Below are 24,955 nucleotides of genomic sequence, written 5' to 3'. Positions count from 1 at the left end.
TCTATTCAATGAAAATGTGAATACCATTTGTAAGTCACAAAGTTTCTACAGTCCAAAGGCCTTTTAGAAAGAGATGTACAGGAGCCAAGGCTCAAAACAAGGCCAGCTCACATTCTTGGAACTAGAAGTTCGGGCCGCGAAATAGTTGCTTATTTCTCGCACAATCTGGCAACACGTTTATACCGACGAACACTTACGCTTCATCATCATCATCACACATTAATAATGTTGTCTCTGGGATGTACATGACAGGGAAATTACTGTGAAATTACCACGACTCGCTGTTGTATCATTCAGACATTCAGTGTTGTGAGCTTGTAGATTTACTGGCTACTGGCAGCGTGGTGAGAAAAAAACAGATCTGCAAGGCAACAACGCATAGACACGTGAAGAGTTGTTAGCTTGTAGATCTGTTGTCCAAAAAATCGTGACGATTTTGACATTGCAGCACATGCGGAAGTGACAGCATTAGGTGCTCAGATCAATCGGCCAACGATTTAAAAATGTCAGATTTTCACTCCAAATGACTCAATCGGTGATCGGCAATTATGACCGAGCTGCACCATTTAAGTGGTATAAAAGTCAATCAGATACATAATACAATATTGGTTTGCATCTTTGTGACAGGCCTAGACAAAGCCAAAATATGAACAACTTTTCAAAGTCTGTTTGAAAGTAGGGAACAAAGCAGGAGTCTAACAAAGGACCACTTTTACAGACAAATGAAAAATGACGAGGTGTGTCTTAGGGAATGGCAGATGTATTCGCCATTGACTGGACCCGTCTATTGTTATTGCTGTTCTTTAAAAAAAAAAAAAAAGAGACAGCCTTTACCTCAGCTTACAGTGATTGCTAAAAGTAGGCCGATTTTTGTTTTGAATGATGTTGTAAGAGTACTTAATGCAGTACCCATTATCACTAGCACTAAGGATTTGTGGATTTATAAGAATTGTTCGAGATACGCTGAACCAACTGACTTGACACCGGTCACGGCACTCCCTCTGGTCCTTGGGGACACAAGGTTTGAAGTCGATCAGTCGATTCTCGAGATATGCAGGGGACACACGGACACGCATGCAGAGATGTCCATGTGTCCGTGTGTCAACACAATGGAAATGCTTAGAACTGATAAGCCAACTGGCTCAACAGTTCACTACTGTCAGAGCATCTTCCAAGTTACTGCCACTCTACTTTTAGCTGGCTCCCTTGGCTTCTTGCCAAGGTGGAGAAAGCGGCTGTCGCTCCTCAACAAGAACTTTGCATTGAACCTCATTGCTTTCTCATAAATTGGAAGTGACATACCATACCGCTACTGGTATGTATGAATTCAGCATAATGATGTTGAGGCAACGTTTGAATTCACTCCACCACTCTCACACTTTCAGTTCTGTCAGTGTACGATGCTGGCCCAATATTGCAACTGGTTATCTAAAGCATTACCAAAACCTGACATGCCATTCTCAGTCATTTTATATGCAATGTTTACAGTGTGTGCCTTTACTATCTTTTTGGGGAGTAGGGCCCAGCTAATTGTCCTTGCCTATGCCACAGTCTGAGTTTAAAAGGGCCCTGGAACACTCATGTTCGTCAATCTTCATCACTGTTTGACATAACATATTTATGTAGAGAAGATTCTACACAGGTCGGCTACTGACAAGGAAGAAAATGGATTCTGAGCTGATTTAAATTCTCAGTAGCTTGTTGAGAAAAGGCCAGCTTGCATCAAGATTGAATGATGACCCAGTAAGTCAAAACTTCTGTGCCAAAAGAACTCCTTTGCCAAGAGGCATCAACTATAATAGTGCCAAGGACAGAGGCAGTAAACAACACTGGCAGGAATCCATTCGAATATTGTATCTACTGTACTGTAGCTTGAAGCTTGTGTGAGGCGACCTGATTGTAGAGCGGTTAGGGCACATACCACATGGGCCAGACAGCGTGTGCCTGGTTCGATTCCCAGACAGATGGACCATTTGCTGAATGTCACTCCCCTACTCTCTACCGGCTTCCGTGTTTCCTGTCTCTCTCCATTGTACCTATCAAATAACCCCAGAGATAATCGAAGGTGTGTCTTTGTGTTTGCGTCTCAACGACTGCTTGAGCTGCATTATTTTGGAGCATGCGTTGGTTGTTATTTATCGCTTGCCAACCTGGCTCACACACAGCCTGTCCTGATTAGAGGAAACGGGAGGAGGAGGAGCAGAGGGATGGAGGGGATCGACGCAGAAAAATGAGGAGCGCCGAGAGCTTGCCAAGAGAGAAAGCTGGCTGTTACTGAGGTGGAGTGACAGTAAATGAAAGTGGATGAATACAAATGACCATAGGGGTGGGGAGGAGGAGGTAGAGGAGTGGGAGAAGGGCATGAAAGGGGGATAAAAAGTGGGAGAAGGAGACAGGGACAACAGAAATAGCCCAGAGCCTATCGTGGCAAACACTGTGACCATTGGTTGGCTCAACGTGGTCCAAGTGTGTGGTTAGTACAGTAATGAGCATTAGTGTGAGTGTGTGAGTGTGTGAGTGTGTGAGTGGGTGTGTGTGTGTGTGTGTGTGTGTGTGTGTGTGTGTGTGTGTGTGTGTGTGTGTGTGTGTGTGTGTGTGTGTGTGTGTGTGTGTGTGTGTGTGTGTGTGTGTGTGTGTGTGTGTGTGTGTGTGTGAGAGAGAGAGAGAGAACCGGCAGACCTTTGAGTGTTTTGCTTTACTTTGCAGTGAGCACAACTGGTTTGTTTTTGTGGGAGGTCAAGGATCTCAAAGGGGTTAAGGTTATGTGCTCTAGCTTCAGTCCAGTGGATTTATGAGAGTGTTACTGCAGGCTATGAAGAGAACGAAGAGAGATTACGCTGACCTTATTTCCCTTGGAACATACTCTATATACAAGCACATACAGTATACTGAAGGAGGATAGATACTGTAGACAGATAGATAGATAGATACGATAGATACGATAGATACGATAGATACGATAGATACGATAGATACGATAGATACGATAGATACGATAGATACGATAGATACGATAGATCTCCTACAGTGGGATGGGGTTGATCAATTGTTAATTCTAACATCTATAGCTATTCATTTACAAAAGTGGTTTATATTATATGTGTCGTTTGTGTCCGGGTAGCTCAGTCGGTAGCACACTCAGTCGGTAGCACACTCCCCTTGGAGGTTCTAGGTTCTGGGTTCGATGCAGGGTACCGGCAGCTTGAGTTAATTTTTTTGCAGGATCACGCGCACACACAATCACACATGCACCGGCGTGCACTTGTGTGCCCACGAGCATGGCACTACAGTAGTACCCAATACCGCTGTTGTAGCCTAGAACACAGATTAGTTTTTGGTAGGGTAGGAAAACAAAATGCATTAGCACAACAATGGGCACATCTGCCGACAGTTTGTGCTGAACTAAATGATTCTTTTTGAAAATAGCTGATATAACAGGGCTCAAGTGGTGAAACTGGTCGCTTCTTTTGGGCTTGTTTTCATAGACCTGGTCGCTTGTTTCCAAAATTCAGCTGCCAGACTCCTGACTGGAACTAGGAAGCGAGAGCACATTACCCCGGTTCTGGCCCAACTGCACTGGTTACCAGTGAAACATTGCATTGATTTTAAAATTTTACTTTTTGTTCTTAAAGCCTTAAATGGCCTCGCGCCACAGTACATCTCTGATCTGTTTTCTGCACTTTCTGCCCTCAGGGTACTTACAGTAGGTCATCTTCTCAAATGCTCCTTGCCATTCCCCCAACAAACCTTAGAACTAAAGGTGACCGGGCATTTTCTGTTATTGCCCCCACACTCTGGAACAATCTCCCATTGCACATTAAGTCCAGCTCTACCATTGAAATGTTTAAATCCACCCTAAAAACCCACCTCTTCTCCATTGCCTTCAGCTCAGTCTGAGGGCAATTAACTTATAGCCATGGAATATATTGAATGTATAATTCTTTTTGTATTGCTTTCATGTTCTCCTATTTACGCTGTTTTTGTTTGAGGTATTGCTCTATGTTTCTTTTACTATGCTGTATTTTAGTAGGTTGTTATGATGCTACTGTGAATATAAAGCACTTTGGGTCAACTTCTGTTGTTTTTAAATGTGCTATACAAATAAAGACTTGACTTGACTTGTTTCACTCACAGAATCTGGCAACACCAAAGCCTTCTCTCTCCCCCCTCTTCACTACCCCACGGCTCTACCAGTCGGCCCAAAAACTGAACATGCTCGGTTTGTCATCGTCGGGTCGATAGAGGTCCGGACCCGACGGAACAACACTATCCGACAACAAGCTGTCGGCAGCAGACGCTTTCCAACGCCTCCCGCCGCAGAGTCGGGACTAAATCGGTGCGGTGGAGAGCTGCCTTAAGCTTCTATAAATCAAGGCATTCCTTGGAAAAGTGATAACGATAAAAACTAAACAAAAATAGTACATTTCTAACTATAACTACTTATGCACAGCACACGTAAACCTAACTCAAATTAATCAAACTAAAAATAAATACTTCATAATGCTGGTCTGAGCGTGCACATGACGTCATTAAAAAAAAATCACCATTACACCACTGCCTGCAACTCAGTGTATGAGTAGTACAGTTTGCGTTAAGTGCTGAGAGCTGATGGTAACTGTTGCGCTCAACCTCAGCAATCCATCTCACAGGGGTCTGTCTATACCGACAATAAGCCTACCTACTTACATGCTGTGAAGGTGTTATGGAAGATTAATTTCATTTTATATTCTATTTTACTAGGTATAGTGACGCAAGGAGTTCTTTGTTTCAACGAATGCAAGTAAAACTGCTGATTTATTTTTGTCTAATGAAGGGAATTGAACTGGCTTCACAGTGGATTTTGCTTTCTTCAGACCTAGTCTTGAAAAGGTTTGGAGGAGAACACAAAATATTTTGAATTCCTACAACAGTGTAGGGCAGGATATGTACACTGTATTGTGAGTTACAGTGTGATAACATAGTACACATTGGCTTAATCTTTGGTGTAGCACCCACCTGGGGAAAAATGCTCCAGCTGCCACTGCTACTGTACATCATCTTTTTACTCACTGTAGCTTTACTGTCCATATTTATGCCTGTGCATAAAACAAAACGGTAATGCGATCAGTGATATATTATTTACTTATTATAAAAGCCATCAAATATAAATCCTGTCAGACATCCTCATGGGTAAAAAGAAAAAACGCAATTTATTAGTTCACTGCAAATCACACACACACACACACACACACACACACACACACACACACACACACACACACACACACACACACACACACACACACACACACACACACACACACACACACACACACACACACGATGGAGAGATTGGCACAAAGTAGTTCAGTGTGGAAGGTCAAAGGTGCCAAGTTGTCCTACCACAAACTAACAACAATGCACACGCAATCACAAAGATGGATCCATGGAATACACTGTAAAAGCTCTATGAGGACTAGGACTGTCTCTACCCACAGACACATGGACAGCACACACCACTAAATAGCCTATTATGTTGCCATAACCTGTGAGTAGAATTGATAATAGAAATGATTTTTGCCCTCAAGTACAGAATTTCTCCATCAGCAGTCCATCAAATTGAAGTTATTAATCTTTCACCCACGTTTCTTGTGCTGGTGCGAGAAATATTTTGACAGCAGTCACAGCCACACAGTGAACAACGTCCCAACTAGGCCTGACACAATTATTACATAATCGTCAAATCGTAATTATTTGAGATAATCGCAATAATTTTTGCATAATCTTCACAATCGTTTCCATGTTGAGAAAGGTTCATACATTTTGACACATATTCAGAATTAGTGGAAATAGACAATCTACTTGTAGATCGTCTATTGAGCAAATGTGATTCTGAATTTCACGATAATAAAATCTTCACGGATTTTTTTTTTCACAGCTATAATCACACGGTGGTAATAGGGAATTAATGAAACCTGAAGATGAGAATAGAGAATACTGAAGCGCAAAATTTTACGCATTGTGTCAAAAAAAAACAGACGATCGACAAGCTCAAACCGAGGCTATTCAGGGCGCGACACTGCCCACAACGAAGTGTATCATACCCGTGAGATTTGACAGGAGAATCTGGACATTTTCTCTATTTTCTGGCCTATCAGTGAGCTGGAACACCCACACACAGATACACAAGGAATATATCGAATTAACAGTAACACTGTTTAAGAAGTCACACCTTCCGACTACGCCTGTCATCACTTTTCTTTTCTTTTTTTATAAATCATGTAACACGGTGGTGTTGTTAAAACCACACCATAAAAACAATAATAATAGTTGACAGTTGAAACGAGTGAATGATCATAAAAAGGGACTCGATTTAGAGTAATAAAAAAATCTTCCCCTTATTCCTTATGGGAGGGGGAGAGAGGGGGGATAGAGAGAGGGAGGGAGAGAACCTATTTCACCAATACAATAACCTGGCAATGCAGTTAGCCTGTTACATGACAACATAGTATACTGTATGGGCAGAGGTCAATATACTGTAGTGTTATTTACCTAATTTCAGAATAAAACAAAAGCCGGAAAACTGTCATTTTCCCATTCACTTGACCAGGAGACTGGATTTATTTACCCCTCCAGGTCAACAAGCAACAAGCCTTTCCAACCGAGTTCAATTTTCCGTTTCTAACTCGACAATGAAAACTGATGATCAACAAATAAACTTGGTTACACACTCCTGCTTGTGCACGAGCACATTCACCCAAAAATATGCACAGTACAGTACATCTCAACACATGTTTCTGTTACCTACTAAACTTGAGAAAGAACCAAAGTACTCTTACCTGCCGTGGTGAATCGTTGACAGAGGGTTACAGACCAAGGTTCCACAGACACAGCACAGAAGGGCAAAGAGGGGAGGGAGAACAGAGAGAGAAACGATGTATTCATTATTTATTAATACATGTTTGTCACACTGACAAATAATTTGTGAAGAGCTTTGCTCTTTGCTGGTTGAATTAGCAGAGGTAAGAGCTCTTACTGTATAAAATGTCCTGTAATTACAGTCTTTCCCAAAGGTCGCACCCGCCCTCCCTGACCTTATCAAGTGGACATATTGTAGGCATTAACTGTAACACATTCAATTTCCCTCGAGAACAATACACGTTGACTTTTCGGCTTTCTTAAGTAGATTGTTAAGTATTAAGTAATTAAATGTGTAATATACAATACAAAAAATATACATATTCTGCCATGTTTTATTGTCTTTTTAGATGCAAAACCATATAATACATACGGTTGAGGATATCACAAAAGACATCCAGATATAGAGAAATGGGTTTTGGGATTTCTTTGTAATAGTTAGCAGTCTAGCAGCAGAGTTCAGAGTCAAGGTTGCGATGAGATGAAAGCATGAACAACCTTTTCGGGGTCAGGGGCTGACAGGAGTGACTTAATTAAGCCATATGACCCATAGGTCAGAAGCCTACAGTATCTCCTGTTTCCATAGCTTGAGGTACAACTACACCCCCTGGCACAGAACCAACCGGAACCAACGTTCCGGAGCCATGTGACCCATAGCTCAGAAGCCCATCTCCCGTTTCTGTAACATGAGGCAGCTTGAAGGTGCAAGTACAAGCCCTGGACATGCCACTAGTATGTCACAGGAACTTACCCCCAATCAAACCCATTAGGCTGAGTGCCAAGCAAGGAGGCATTGGTACAATTTTTAGTCTTTGGTATGACTCGACCGGGGATTGAAACCCTGACCTCCAAATCTCAGGGTGGACACTCTAACCACAAGGCCACTGAGCTGGTACACCACAAGATGTCAACCTTATTATATGTTTGATACTGCAAATATAACTACAAGAAGAATGTGAGCTGGCCTTGTGCATCTCTGGCCCTGTGCATCTCCTTCTAAAGGCCATTGGACAATAGACACTTTGTGACTTACGAATGGCATTCACATTTTCATCGATTAGATCACATTCTTATCTAGACCAAACAAAAAATGAGTCACTATTGATTCACATTGGGACTGTGTACAGTGGTAGTTGTATCAAACCGTTTGATAACAGAAATGCTAATCCCAATGCTACAAACGGCCTCCCAATAGGTCAATTTCTGATGAAAAAGAGGGTATTGTATTTGTTTTTTGGGGGGAGATCTTTTTGGATGTAGACACAATATTTTTAGGTACACTTCACCTCAGGTTTTTACCCGCTTGCTGAAAGCTGGCGGGTCTACAGACAGGCTGGGCCACTTGACACCTATGCGACACCTATTTGTCATTGGCTGTCCTGGCTGTCCTTCACTACTTTAAGCCAATGGGGACACTTTCCCGTTTAAGCCAATGCCTCTCCTCCTTTGCAGCACCCGCCTCCCCTCGCCCCTCCCAGCACTTCCCCTCCCGAAGGCAATCCACGCTCCGTCCTTACACCATTGCATCTTACTTAGCCTCAGGCTACAGAGCTGCTAACCCCCCCCCCGGGGGGAGAGAGAGAGAGAGAGAGAGAGAGAGAGAGAGATATTAGCACTTCAAGCTATAGCGGATATACAAGGGGGCCTGGGGACCCCCGCAAAGCAATCACTGGTGGTCCGAGGACCCCCACTGGGAGCCTGAGACTTCCCCATACTATGATCGGCTATGTTGCGCGAGACCAAGACAGGACGCTAATGATTGACATTAAAACCAAAGAAATGATGTTGCTCACATGTTGCAAACACAGCAGCTATTGGTGAGGGCGGCTCCAGCTAAACAACAGGCCGCTCGATGTTCGTTTGTATGGAAGAATTTCACTGTAGATGTGGACAAAAACAACGGTGGAGTGACGAGGCTAGTCGACGATTTTAGCATTGTTAGCTTGACGTCAAGCGTCATGGTTGAACTTACACCTGGTGTTTGCATTTCTCCATTTACAACTCGTACATCTACATAAACGTTCAGATTTCAAATATAAAGTGCTTATCTCATGGCTACGGGTGTTATAATTATACACGGGCCCTCATAAGTACCCGTATCTTCCGTATCGTTGAATAAACAGCATTTTGATCCGATTGGTGGCCATTGTCTCCGTTTTTCTCAACTACGCGGCTGTAGCGGTTGGGGGGTGTATGCACTCTGATACATTATAACTCTATGAGAAAATGGCCGCCGATCGGAATAAAATGCTTTTTAATTAACAATACGGAAGATACGGGTACTTAGACCCACCCGAAATGACGTGTAACATCCGTGGCCATGGGGTAAGCACTTTATATTGCAAATCTGAACGTTTATGTAGATGTACAGGCTGTAAATGAACAAAGTGCAAACGCCATGTTGCAGTTCAACAAAGACGTCACGACGACATGTAGCCGTTTATTTGCAGTGGTGGAAAGTACCTAAGTACATTTACTCAAGTACTGTACTTAAGCTCACATTCGACGCGTTGTGAGCTTGTAGATCTGCTATTTTCAAATATTCAGTACTTTTGGTACTTCAAGTACATTTTGATGCCAATACTTTTGTACTTTTACTCAAGTACATTTTTAATTCTGGACTTTTACTTACTTACAGAGTATTTTTATATTGCAGTATTGGTACTTTTACTTAAGTAGAGAATTTGAGTACTTTTCCCACCACTGCTTATTTGGCCTTGCTTTCAAGACTCTTTTTGAAAATAGCTGATGTATTTCATCTCAAGTGGCGAAACTGGTCGTTTCTTTTGGGCTTGTTTTCATAGACCTCGTAGCTTGTTTCTCTCACAGCACAACACCAGCACTGGATTTTATCAATACATTTACTTACATCGGCAATTTGAAAATTGCCGATCTACAAGCATGCATTGTGAGCTTGTAGATCTGCTATTTTCAAATAAATATTTTATTAAATCTATTATGATGATGATTACTTAATATGCTCAATTATTTTTTTTATAATTAACCAGTTGAGGTACTTTTACTTAACTGGAGTATTTCCAATTATCAGTACTTTTACTTCTACTCAACTACATCTCACAGGCAAATATTGTACTTTTACTCCACTACAATTATTTGAAAACTTCAGTTACTTTATAGATATACACATACAACACTAGCACTGGATTGTATCAATACATTTACTTACATCGGCAATTAGAAAATTACCGATCTACAAGCATGCATTGTGAGCTTGTAGATCTGCTATTTTCAAATAAATATTGTATTAAATCTATTATGATGATGATTACTTATTATGCCTTTTTTTTACAACACAGATCCTCTATGGGGGTCCCTGGCACTAAATAAAGTGGACAGCTGACTGAAAGGTGTCAATGGGGGAGTGATTAGAGGAGTGGCTAGGCTGAATAAATTACCCATTGTTCACGCCCATTACCTGGAGCTGAGAGGTGCTCCGAAGTGACAATTCTTTAGAAGGGATTATCTCAGTTTGCACTATTATAGATAACCAGATTCAAATGATCACATCTTTTTCAAATATGTTCCAATTTTGAAAAATGCCAACTTGCGGCATAAAGCATTGTACCCAGTCACATATAACCCCCCATGCAAGATCTGTGTGAATTTGGAAAATATTCATACATTTTCAAAACATTTTTTTCCCAGATTTTTCTAGCCGATCTACGAGCTCACAACGAGCTTGTAGATCGGCTATTTTCAAATATTCAATGTATTTCTATATAGGTTTAAACTTTAAAGTGCTTGGGTGGCCTATATATAGTCGTTTCTTTTGAGATTGTTTTCATAGACCTGGTTGCTTATTTCTCTCGCCAAATCTGGCAACATCGTTCAGAACAGAGGCATAATCCTCGGACGTTCATAATGCCACGGAGTTAAAAAGTATTCCAGTCTTGATGATGACGAACCTTTATGTACATGTAGACCTACTCTATAGGCCTAAAGTAAGTGACAAAGGAATTATATCCCCTCATACCTGCAACCTACAAAGATATAATGGCCTGGCTGCAACAGAGAAGGCGTGCACGTGTTCTAAATGTTTTAACAACACCCGGTTGCATTGGCTGGGACATTCTGCACAATGAGCCTGCCGCAAGCGGGTATATTATGACTTTGTCATTTCTTGTTTGTTTTACAATAGTCTTATTACAAGAGATAAACAGAAAGAAAGGAGAACTGTATCTAAGAGTTATTAAGCCAATATTAGTCTTAGCAGGGACAATTACACAAAGCAAATAAATTATTCACAAGGCGAGACAGTACTCAACAGTTAATTAAATTAATATGCAATGTAAACTATTCAGAAAGGCAGGGATTGTGATGTGCAGACCATGTGTTCTCATGGGCTCAGACCAAAACTGAAAACAAGCGACAAAGTGACCGTCTCACATTCATTAATAATAAATCATTTTGGTGCTCACTCTTTGGGGTGTATATTTGCACATACGTGAAATTTATCCTCTACATTTACCCATCCTATAACTATGAGGAGCAGTGATTCTACGGTGCTCGGGAGCAATTAGGGGTTAAGAATCTTGCTCAGGGACACACACATCGCAACTGGAATCGTACCTGGAACAACCAGGGGCTCTGGCTCCCCAGGCTGGCTCACTAACCACTCAGCTATGGCCGCCCCCTCATATCCAGTGGGTAATGACTACACTGAGCGATGTGGAGCAACTATATAGGCTAGCAGCGATTTGGCAACCACGGGCGATAAACAAAAGCTACAAATATTATCAAATATTAGATTCAAGCACAACGAGCGACGGCCAATCAGATGACAGATGTGTTTTGTAAAGTTTATTCATTTATTCATACTGTACTGTAGATGAACAGCTCCCGAATTATGTCTACAAAATGTTAAACTAGCTGTTGCAAATGTGAAATGAATAGATAGGGTAAATACATTTCCCACCAAAGATGTTATCAGAAGCCATTTCTGGTTGGCCCAATAAGTGAATTATAGACCGTTTACAGACAAACTCAGCCACGTCTGCACCGGTTGGCTGCTGCTCACATGCGCCTGTAGAGCTCTCCTCCCCCGGACAGGAACAGCACACTATAGAGCATCGCAGTTCCCGCCCACTTCCTGGTTCCACTTCGAAATACTCAATGCATTTTTCCCATTGACATTTCCAAAAATATTTATATCAATTAATTTAAGCCTAGAATCAAACCATCCAGGGTCCTGGTGAATCATGACCATAAAACATTTTTTTCTGTGATTTATTTTATTTTATATTTAATTATATGATATACTATATTTAATAAATACCCTTTGTTTTGCCGTTTTCAAAAAAGTTTTTTCACAGAATCAAACGTTTTATGGTCATGATTCACCAGGACCCTGGATGGCTTGATTCTAGGCTTAAATTAATTGATATAAATATTTTTGGAAATGTCAATGGGAAAAATGCATTGAGTATTTTGCAGTGGAACCCGGAAGGGGCGGGAACTGCGATGCTCTATACCACAACTCCACTAGTTGTCTCCGCCAGGCCGAAAGGCATGGCGAGAGAGTATGTTTTTCCCCCTGTCTGTCCGTCCGTCCGTCCGTCCGTCCGTCCGTCCGTCCGTGTGTCCGTCCGTCTGTGACCAGCTAATCTCCGGCACCGCTGTCTTGATCGCAGTGAAACTGTGCACACACACTCCTTGGATGCCAATTCAGAACCTCTGCCCCAAATGTTTCTCATGGGCTTTTTATAGCGCCACCAGGAGGCCGATTTGTGCAAAACATATTTTTTGACAGTACTCTTACAGATTTTGTCCAAAAATCACGCAAATCGGTACACAGTATCTCTATAGTCATTAAACAAAACCTGTCTTTCAGATTGCTCATATTCCATCCTGATTGGCTAAAAATGTCTTCCAAAGTTGAATAAAATGCCTCAAATCATGAACACAGCATGCAATTTCCCGTGAAATTTTGCACGCACATTCCCATTAGGCCGAGGAAGAACTTCCATTTGACAATTTTCAAATCAGCCTCATGGTGGCGAGGAAAAAAAAAGGAAAAACCTTTGCCCTGCATTTTTCACATCTGCCTTTTATAGCGCCACCAGGAGGCCAACTTATGTAAAACACATTATTTTATACTACTCCTTCCACTTTTATCCAAATTTCACGCAAATCAGTACACATGCTCTCTATAGTCATGTGATCACGACGGATGTGTTTGATTTTTCATATTTCTTACTGATTGGCTAAGATTGACATCTAGCTTTTGCATTATTGAACAAAATTCCGCAAATCATGAACGCAGCACCCAATTCCGGTCAAACTTTGCACGCACATTCACACTATGTTGAGGAACAAATGCCACCCTTTTAACATTGGCCTGTTATAGCGCCACCAGCAGGTCTAATTTAGCAAAACAAATGTTTTTAACAAAATGCCTCAAATCATGAATGCAGTCAGTGTCCGATTGTCGTGCAAGGCCTAAGAAGAAATGGCACCCTTTTCACGTTGGCCTATTATAGCGCCACCAGGAGGCCACAATAGCCTACCTGACCTGGCGGAGACCTGTGCTCCGAGGAGCACTTTTTCTAGTATTTAATATGGAATTATGCAAATCTGATAGAATACTCACATGACCTGTTGGGGTGCTGAGCTAAGATAGGATCATGAAAAAGAATGGAACCTGGCCGCACTGTCAGTGTATTAACTCATGTGTGTGCACGTTTGATTATTAATTATGATTGACATATGGTCACTAATTCCACAAAATGTTTCCTCAGCGCAAACAGTGATTTTGTTATTCATACAGAAGGCAAATTTGTAACAGTGCATACATATATCATATACTGTAGCTACGTGTAAGCAATACATAAATAGGAGTCAACATGCAATGACAGTGGAATATAAAAATCCCATAGGCCTACTCCTGCGTACCTATAATGTGAATTCAATCTATGTTGTGTAACAGCGTGGTCCATTTCTCTCATATCAGAAGCATTTTTGGTTGCAGTTACTGAATAAGTACTATTTAATAGATCGCTTCCACACATTAAGCTCCCCAGCTATTCACTTCCTCAAATATAAAGCAAGCTACCTGGAGCTTGGATGCAATAAGTAATCCACAGTCCTGTCAGCTTTTTCGGTTTCGGCGACAGCAACTTGGCGACACGCAGCGACATATTCAATGTGAGTCCAACTTTAGTATGCAAAAGTGGGATGAAAGAGGCTAGACCACGAGAAGGATATAAAGGTAAGTGATGGGACTGTCATGCACAGTAGATATCGATGTAATGAATGAACAAACAATTATGGCAGCAGGGGGAAAAACAGCCTGCTGATGAAAACATCATTCTCTTTTCCAACATTATGTTTCTCCTGGAACAGAAAGCCAGCATGTAATATTTATTAGTTTGTCTGTCAATATTTACTGAAGGCAGAGACTCGCGAAGCCCTCGAGGATATTCTGCTAAGGAATTGTACACAGAAAAACAGTGGCTACTGGCTATAATACATTTCTTAATGGATTGGCAAATGCTATCACTGCTGTAATAGCAGTGTAGATATTGCACATTGCAATGTTTTTTAAATGTTTTCCCTAGACAACAAAAAAAAAAAGGCTTTTGTACAGGGCAACAAAATGTCCCCTTCAACCCCAGCCATCCATGCGGACCGAAGGGCCCTGCTCCATCTACTCTCACTCCCGCTGTTCGCCTCCCTCCATCCCACCTGCCATGTGTTCTGTCGCTCCGCAGTCTGTGAGTCTTGTGGGCCCACAAGACATGGCTATTCTGACCCATGTGTACTGCACATTTACACTTCCTGCTGCTGTGAGGCTTCCTTTTCCATCCAGCCCCATCCAACCCCCTGCAATGTGCCATTAAGTGTGCAAACAGCTCTAATCCTACTCCACATGGGAGGTCCTTCTGAGCTTTAAAACACTACAAGAAACTTTTTTTTTTTTAAGTATAAATACGGTCATAGGAACAAAAACGGTTTCCAGCTTTCAACCGTCCGTCCGTCCAACCGTCCTGGCGGAAACAATAAGGGGAGAAGAGAAAAAGGAGGGAGGGAGTGGTGAGATACAATCAAAGTCAGGTCAGTAAAGAACATGAAAGAAGAAAAGAGAGAGAGAGAAAAAGACAGGATGAAAAAAGAGACAGCAAAGAAGAGAGTGAGTGCATTCTCTTTCTCCCTGCTTGTTATTGAAGAGTCACTTTAGGCACATTGAGCTCCACTTTCATGTCCTCTGTTCTACAGCTTCAGTACCAGGCCATCTCTTCCCATAAGTGCAGGATCTCTGATCTCCTTGACAGGCCTCTCGATGATGCTCTGATGTATAGCCTATTAGTGCATCCACGTACAGGATCAGAGATTTGGCAGGGTCATCACTTAGAAGTGATGACTTATGACTTTCTCATTTTGTAACTATTAGACTGTGCTTGTGTATTATGCATCCTTCCCGCAAACACAAACTGCAGGGGAATTTCTTACTGCTTCTTTAGCGCTGTGTTTTTATCTTTAGGATTAGTATATTGACTACAGCACTACTGCAGATCAAATCTGGTGAGATTAAATCAGCTGAAGTTAAAACAACTTATCCTCAGCCCATTATAATATTTTAAACCAGAGTGTCAACAGCAACTGTTCCCTTTATTGACAAGAGCAGGAATACAGTATGCCACATTGAGCAAAAAAATATAGTAAAAGGAGATATTCAGAATAGATGGACTGGACATCAAACTGAAGGAAGGGTATGACAGTCAATGGCCTTTTCCTTTGAGTCAAGACGTCAAAAAAATGCTGTTTCATGATCAGTTACCTGGGCTGTGAAGAGCCTGGGGCTTTTCCAGCAATGTGACTTACTGAGTTGTTGTCATCCCCTCAGCATCCCAGGGCTAAGATCCCCAACAGCTGGACAGATTTGTTGTGCAAGCTGCGAGTAAATCCCAAATCTTTTTCACATTTTTATACTTTTTGGAATAGTGAACTTTTTACACAGTAAATGGAGGTCAGATTGAGCTGAAACTTTGCCCAAATATTGAGATTACTTTTTATTCATTAAAAAAAGTTATGGATTGCAGCTTTAAAACCAAAACCTTGACTAATCTCATCCCTACACCATATCCTTACCATAACCTTAACCAAAAGAACGGCACCTAAACTAGCATTGAGAAACAGCATTGAGACAAAAGTGTTGTTAGTATGACACAAAAGCGTCAAAATAAGTTGATAAGGGCATGATTTGTCCCATATCTTCATACATGTTGTTTCTCACTGGGTATTCAAAGTGCTGAGAGTAACATAACATCAAGTAAAATCAAACAGTTGTACAAGAGTGTATAAATTTAAGCAGGCAATCTATGCGTACAGTATGTGCTGTGTGAGATTTGCACGTCTACAGGAACCGACAAGACAGTTGAGAAATACAAAACAAGACATGAGAAACAATAAAAATATGAATAGTACATTTATCATTAGCCTGGTAAACCCTCCCTCCGGAAATCTCATTTCCATTTGATTCCAGGAGTGAGTCTGGCATGAAGGCTTGTATGGGCGTTTCTAGTGCATTACCAAATAACCGAGCCAATCAGTGTCCTCGCTCATTGTTTTGTGATTGACAGCGGGGGTAGGCCAATCAGGTGGAACCCGAGTGGTTCACACGTCATTAATCAATACACCTTTCATACAAGCTGCTCATTAACATCAAAGACAAACCAATTACTCCTGGTGATAATCACTGCAGCCTAAAGTGGCTTAATTGGACATCAAAGGGCCATTTGGACATCAAAGCTACATTACTCCCGCCCAGCTCCAGCCCACAGCCAAATTGGCCATATAGGTCTGCAGGCCAGACTCACTCCTGAAATAAAATACAAATGAGATTTCTGGAGGGAGGGTTTACCAGGCTAATTTATCATGGCATGCAACATGTAATGATTAATATGGGGGGGGGGGGGCTTTCAGGTAACGCCCTAAGGGCACTTTTTTCTTGTCTAAAGAATTCGAAAGTTAGCCATGTTAGCGATGCCTTCATGTTTATATACCATATTGTGTGTGTATGCATGCAGAGATAGGCAATAGACAAAGCGTCTGTTTGTGTACATATAGAAAGAGCGTCTATGAGAGAGTAACAAATTAACAAATTATTACATGCATCTATTGCAGCATGTTAAGACATCTGGGGTTTCACCAACCTAGACTCATCGGGCGTGATTTGTCTCAAATTGAGTTTTGGTTTGAGGGCAAATACTGTAGCCCCAAGCTTTGAACGACTCAAGTCCACACGCACCATATAATCTGCTCTATTGATCTTTTACAAGGTTACGGCCGTACAGTGTATACCTTTCATAATCCTTCTACCTATATCCCCTGCTGAGTGCACAGTCTGCACACTGTTGCAAAAATAGGGCTGCCACATTTTTACTCTCATCATCTTTGAGAAGATACAGGTCAATGGCCATGCTAGGAGGCTGGAGAGACCGAGGAAGATGCAGAAAACAGAAACAGATGCAAACAGATGATCCGCTGCCTGTGGCCATATGGTAATTAGCCGAAGGAAGATCTGACCCGTGACTAAATGACAGAGGCTTTGCAATGCCAATAATGCATTACTGTAGCTAGTTTGGCCTCATTATTCATTATCAATTCAGTAATTTATTCCAAGCTTAGTTATGCCGTTATGTGAGAAGCAGCACAAGAGGTGAACACAATTCCGCTATAAACGAGAGATATTAGCGCCTGTGTCGAGCACCAAAGGTTGCAGATCTACAACCTCAGAATGCCTCACAGAATTAATGTGTGCATGTACATAAACATGAAGCTCAATGGGGGCATATTCATTATGAGTGCAAACTGCACACGCAGGTGAACACAAAGTTTGATAAGGGGATGTGCAAACTTGGAATAGACTATAATGAGGAGGTGATCGGCTCCTAAGCTGCTGTATTAAACTTCCCAATGGGATAACTGTTGACTAACGAACAGTGCATGGAAGATTGCAAAAGGATTATTTTCCACTACTTATATACACACACACACACACACACACACACACACACACACACACACACACACCCCTTTACTGGATAGTTCTAGTAAATGGCAGATAAGTGTAGGATCAATTAATGATGATGAAAAACCATCGGAGGCATTACTACCGATACTGATGTCATCAAAAAAGCCACAAAACCTCCTAACCCTGATCCTAATGTAGCCTCTTCAATTCTGCCACCTCCAGTCTTTTCGTCAGTGCCACAGTTTCCGAGCCACACAGCATGGCTGGTCTCACTACCATCTTATGCATCTTTCCTCTCACTCTAGCTGGTACCCTTCTGTCACAAATCACTACTGACACTTCCCTCCATTCGTTCCACTCTGCCTGCACTCTCTTCTTCGCCGCTCTTCCACACTCCCAGTTAACTTTGGATAGTTGACCCCAGGTATTTAAACTCCTTCACTACCTCCATTCCTTGCATCCTCACCGTTTCACTGTCCCCTCTCTCATTCACGCACAGATTTCTGTCTTACTCCTGCTGACTATCATTCTGCCTGCTGACTTTCCCTAACTATTCACTTTTATAATGCAGTAACTAAGTTAGTAACTAAGTTATTTTTTGAGAGCAGTGACTAGTAACTGGCTAGTTACTAATATAAAGTTAACTTGCCCAACACTGAATGTGAAACATAATCTTCTTTTTCCTTTCTTGCTCTCTTGTGTATACATCAGCTCTCCAGGGTTTTCTTGTTAATGACTGTCGGCTTTATGGGCAACGACCTACTTCTATGTTAATGGAAAAAAAATTATAATAATCTTGGCATTATTCTGCAGACCCATTCTCAGCCAGGCTACTTTTTCTGACACATCGTCCATCTAATTGGAATAGGCATAGATTTCGAAACTCCCCATCAGTGTAAGCAATACTGACAGCCTACACTATTCACATTTCATACTATAACCCAATACAAAAAAATGGATGTGAATGCACTAATTGATTACAGAAATACAGTACCTTCTGAAAATATCTTGTGATTGCAGACGTACCTTAACAATAGAAACTAATTATTTCTTCAGCTGGAGTTATAAACTCAATATTTCTTCAGCTGGAGACATCGCATTATGGTATAGTGTAATATAGTGTAATCAAAAAATGTACATGAAAACATTTATCTGTGTTTCTGCTGAATTTCCAAGTGCCAGTGCACATTTCCTTGTGTGCAATTATGTGGGGGCAATTTGGCACATGCATCATTCGTCAGATGCAGCACTCCCTCCAGTATGACTACTATGCTATGTATGCCTGTGTGTGAGATATGTCTTTTCCTGCGTGTTTATGCATGCAATATTAATGTATTAAGCCTTCGTTCTATTCACTGGGGGTGGGGTGCTTTTTTGGATGCTTTAACATTATGACTAAGGCTGCAGAGATTAACCGATTTCTCTATTAATCCCACTTTAAAACATCACGGTTGAGTAAACGTAAAGGCTCAGCTACACCAAGTGTTTCTGTTCTCGCTCTAAAAAAAGAACCACATTTTTTATGTAAACAACGGTTGCACATTGAAGAACATAACAAAAACATAGAAAGGCTACATGCAGTCACAATAGTGACATTTGTGTTTGAGGGGGGCTACATTACACAAGGATGAGGGACCAAGCATTGAAGCTTTGTATTCACCAAAACAAACACTGCATCACATTACACATCACATTATTGCACAAGAATATGGCCAAATCAAAAAGCTGTGTTTCTGCAGACATTCCATGTGCTTGTGCACATTTCCTTGTGATCAATTATGTGATTGCTGACACACTCAAGTCCTCTCACATATCACGCTTGTTATTTTATTCAGTCACTGCATAAGTGCTTGCATAATTGGGTGGCAATCTGGCATATGCATTATTCGTCAACTGGCAACTGCAGCACCTCCTCCAATATGACTACTATGCTATGCTTGTGTGAGATATCTCTTTTCCTGTGTGGGTACAACGGATACTATGACAACCGGTACAAGGGGTAGGCCCTATTGCATTTTAATGAATTAATGTATAGTAAATGGCCACAGATTTTATTGTTCACACCGCCATGTTAAATGTATGATATCTGGGCACCTTTCTGGACACACATTCAAATCATCTATTGATTTAATGTGAGGCGCCGTCACCAAATTCCATTCTGAATCCATTCTTTTTGGGTCCAAAATTAACCTCAGTAAGACCAAAGACTTTACGGTCAAAGTGGGTGACAATGTTATCACAAGGAAGGGAACAATCTTTCTAAAGAAAAAAAATCAGCAAAAAAAATCAAGAAAGTCAACCAAAGGACAAGATTTTTGGGCAGGATCTTCTCGTTGGTACAGTACAGCCACTTGCAATGGGCCTAGGTCTTCAAGATATTCAAGGGATCAGTGCCCATGTAACTGTCAAACTACTTCAATAACGTGAGAGACACACACAGACACAACACCAGAGGGAGCTCCACTGATCTCATTCAACCCAGATTTGGCACAATTTGGTTCAATTTGTTCTATGCCACCAAAATGTGGAATGCCCTACCAACAGCCATCAAAAAGTATGACTCCTTACCCTCCTTCAAAACCGCCATAAAAGAGCACCTGTCTGCAATTTGCAACTGGTCCTAGACAGGTTTTCTGAGCTTGACACCAGAAATTACCCCCCCCCCCCCAAGTTTTCTGTACATATGCTTTTATTGCTACTATTGTTGATGGCACTGCAACATGTCAGCAGCATGTATGTATGTCTTTAAATGTCATAATGAATTGAATACATAGGACCACAATGGAAACAAGCCCTCAGGGCTTTTTGTGTTATCCTTTTATCATCATTGTATAATCATACCACTGTGTTATTTGCAAACTGTTAATAAAGTATTCAATCAATTCAATCAATCAATCAATGGACCCTTGAAGCCTTGTCGTCGTCATATGTGGGTCGCTCACAAAATAGCAGATATAAGCACACAACAGATCTACAAGCACACAACACATCTACTGTACAAGCTTGCCACGTGTTGTGATGCGATGCGCTTTGAGCTTGTAGATCTGCTAGTGTCACTGTCGAACGAGGCTTCAAGGGGGCTTCAAAAGTGCAACTACTACACTTCAGACTGTTGCAGTCTGTTGTAGTCTGAAGTACTTTTTGTGATGTTAAAGGTTAGGGTTTAGGCGCCACCTGGGTGACACACCAAAGGAAGAGGGAGTCCCCTTGGAGCACATCAACGGAATCGAAAGGCCGCCCGTTGGACGCTCAGCTCACCCAGTCTACGGTATGTAATAGTTAGTAGGGGAAATGCGGAGGATGGATTTCAGGTCTGTGCAAAATGTACTTGACAAAATATCCCTATTACGACAACAACAACAGTGAGATATTTCTAGATCAAGACAGCACTACTAAACAAATTAAAGGGATAATGAGAAAAGATCTGCTAAAATATACATAGGAAATGAAGAATGTGCTGCTGAACATATATAGTTTTGTGGATCTGAATTTTAAGGGAAGCTTTGCTGACAATATGGATGGAACATTTAAGGCATGCAGTGATAAAGCAATGGCACTTACAACACAAGAGCCTCCAGACACAGAACAGCCTCCAGCAGCAACCACACAAAGCACCTCCACCACCACCAAGAGATAAGAGAGAAGAGCCTGACTGGATTGTTAGTGAATCACCACTCCAACTAGCTCCAATCGGAACCTCTCCCTCCGCTGTATAGCTCCGAGATGAGGTTCCTCGTTTGTCGGTGCCGTTTGAGCGAAAATTATCCGCACATTTTCCACTTTACATGTTTCTTACCCCTTTCTGCACATTGTATCCAAAAAGTAAAGGTTTTCTGAAATGCTCTCAGATGTTTGAAATTTTAACGTACCATAAAATCTATCCAACAAGTTGAAAAAAGGGTTTAAATCGCTTCTCTCCTCAGCCGGTTCCATAATATTATGCATTAGAAGATGCAATTCAACATTTGACCAGTAGGGGAATCAGTAATGTTATCTCTACGGGCGCAACTTCCGGGTATGTCTTAAAAACATTTAGGAGAGAAGCTATTTAAACGCTTTTTTCAACTCGTTGGATAGATTTTATTGTACGTTAAAGGTTAAAACATCTGAGAGCATTTCAGAAAACCTTTACTTTTTGGGTACGATGTGCAGAAAGGGGTAAGAAACATGTAAAGTAGAAAATGTGCGGATTTCTTTTGCAAAAACGGCACCGGGCCACGTAGGACCTCATCTAGGAGCTACATAGCGGAGGGAGAGGTTCTAAATGGGGCTACACTCCAACATGTCAGAGCAACAGGAAGTGCAATGCCATCAACCCAGGAAAAACTTGATTGTGAGATGAAACTGCATTTGTCCATTCCTGCAATCAGTGCTGAGGCTGACTCACTGGCTTGGAAGAAGGGCACATGTGGAAGAAATGTCAATGCTTTCGAAAGTGGCCAGAAAGTACCTCAATATCCAAGCACCCGTTCGGAAAGGGAGTAAGTGGCCATATTTATCTTGTCTACTAAGTGGTCAAGACTGAGCACTGAGAATGTGACATGCTCACAGTTCTGCACTAGGCTCATACTGTAGGTGGCCAACTTTGATCAGAGGTGGGGGAGCCAACATTTAGGTTGCAGACCCCGCTTTGGAAAATAAATGTTTAATCTGTGGTAGCTTATAACAGAATGCACTGTAATTTACATCACTTAATAACAAAGATGCCTTTTTTACCTCTTCAAAAGAAAATGCAAAATTTGTTTTTTATTTATTTACATTGAAATTGGCCACTGACGTCAGCACTCAGCTGCATGAATGTCATGCACAACATTCAGATCTAAATGGCCTGTGCTGTATAGCTAGTCAGACGCTGATCATGTGTGGTCATGGCGGGACGTAATTATTTTGCTTGTTTTGATTATGTGACCGTTGCACCATTTATGTGACGGTGATTTATGTGACCATTGACACGATGTACACAACGTGTTGTTCGATTGTAGATCGTCTTTTTACAGTGGGCACGACACCATCACGCCACAAAGTATAAAACCAGGCTTAATGAAACTCAGGAATACACCTAGGACTTTTACAACAAAGTAAGTCATACAGACACAAATTTTGTCCAGAGGGAAAGGGGCATGGATTTTCATCTAGAAATAAGTGCCACCTTATCTGTTATATTTTATTATGTGATAACACACACACACACAGTCCCACAATATATCGCAATATTAAAACGTGACAAAAGATTCTTTACAAGCGACACTCTCTGGTATTATAGATATTTTGTTCAAGCTGTTGTTAAAGGGATACTTCACTTTCGGCGGGGGGAAACATTTAAAAAATATATTAAAAATAAATGAAAAAGTAATGGAAAATTCATGGCCCCCTCACGCATTAGAGTGTCCTACTAATGTGTGAGGGGGCCTTTATTTTGCCATGACTCCTTTCATTTTTTTTAATGTTTATTTTATGTGAAAGTGAAGTATCCCTTTAATAGCTACATATGGTTGGTAAAGTCCAGATGACAACAATATGAATATGTGTGGAATTTATATTAATGCAGTATTTATATTATATTTGTTATTAGTGTCTACCTGTCCTCTGAAGCAATGTGTTTTACAGTTAGTGAGAACTTATATACTTTTATTTCTTTTTGTGTTTAAAACACTTTTTTTAAAGCGCTTTATAAACAAAGCACTTCTAAACTGAAGATGACGATAATTGAAAAAAATCTGATCCACACCAAACAAACACTGTTCAGGGGACTGCCATGAGAATAGTCTCACCAGGTCCACAGGTGTACCGTTGCTCTGATCCGCACCAAACTTGGCACAAACACTGTTCAGGGGTCTGCAATGACACTAGTCACATCAAGTGCCAAGTTTTACAACCCAGCCTACTGCTGCCAGGGACCCCTGAGAGACGACATTGTACAAGACAGCTTGCTGCTGCCAGGGGTCCCCTGGGGCCACACCGTTGCTTCAATCAGCACCAAACTTGGCCAAACACTGTTCAGGGGTCTAGCATGAGAATAGTCACACCAAAGAACCTTAATTGCACACATATGGGACGCTACAGCAGTGTTACCGCAGTTAAAATGGCCATAATAAACTGAAAATCTAGTGTGTCAAAATGGCCTCAATGCAACAGAAGTCCTGCAGCCTTTAACTCCTTGTTTTGTTCAGAAGGTTTATGTATAATGCATAGCTTATAGACGAGTGCAGATCCGCTCAGACGTCACCCAAATCTGCATGTACACATCAAATTAATTATTTCTCCACAACCGCATGGACAGCATAGGCCTACAGTGCTGCCCAAATTAAATGGAAACGTAAATTTTTGCTGCAGTACTGCTTTCACACTGCAGCCGTGAAGCTCTCCCCACTTTTCATTTGCAAACACAGTCGACACACCTGGCAAACATACTCAAATCTCACGGGGACAAATGCTGTTCATGTCCTCATGCACGTTTAGGGATGAAAGAGGGGTAAATGACGATGGGCTGCCTTCTACTCCAAACACATTATCTATATGAACTTGTGTGTGTAACAGCTGAACTTTTGGATGTGTATTAGAACACATTAATCAACTAAAAACCTGCTGATCCCGTTGTTTTTCCTCAAGTAACGTGTTTATCCTTTCAAAGTTAAAGGGCGATTCTTACAATGTGTGTTTCCGGTTCAAATCTGCTGCTGAGCCAATCAAATGAAGCTATGGAAAACTGACCCGGAACAGGACATGTTTATGCCACTTTATGGAAAATGGAGAGGAGTCATTGCTTATATTTTGTGAATGTCATGTGAACAAGTCAACACTAAACAAACAATGCTATTCAAATGTGCAAGTGCACCATAATATCAACACAGACCACCACATATTGATTTGAAGTTTATTTTTACGAATACAAATTGGTAAAAATCACATTTCATTGATGAGCTGCTGCTGCACGCGACGCATTGATTCGCTCTGTCTCTCCTTGCCCCTCTCTCTATCTCTCTAACATATTGACAACAGACCCTTCTGTGTAAAGCCCCTCTTCTTCGTGCACAGATCGAAACATGATAAAGTGCTGGAGGAAGG

At 41.4% G+C, this 24,955-nt stretch overlaps 1 protein-coding gene across 1 annotated transcript in view; it reads right to left on the bottom strand.

Annotated features, from left to right (window-relative positions):
* pde4d (phosphodiesterase 4D, cAMP-specific) overlaps window positions 1-24,955 on the bottom strand; it is a gene marked incomplete at its 5' end in the record, with an annotated part of 272,984 nt that overhangs the window by 144,142 nt on the left and 103,887 nt on the right. The gene's annotated exons all lie outside the window — the stretch shown is intronic.

Source organism: Gymnoscopelus braueri (genome assembly GCF_963280865.1).
Source record: "Gymnoscopelus braueri genome assembly, chromosome: 7".
In the NCBI taxonomy this organism is placed as follows: domain Eukaryota; kingdom Metazoa; phylum Chordata; class Actinopteri; order Myctophiformes; family Myctophidae; genus Gymnoscopelus; species Gymnoscopelus braueri.
This window is presented reverse-complemented; position numbering and strand designations above follow the sequence as displayed.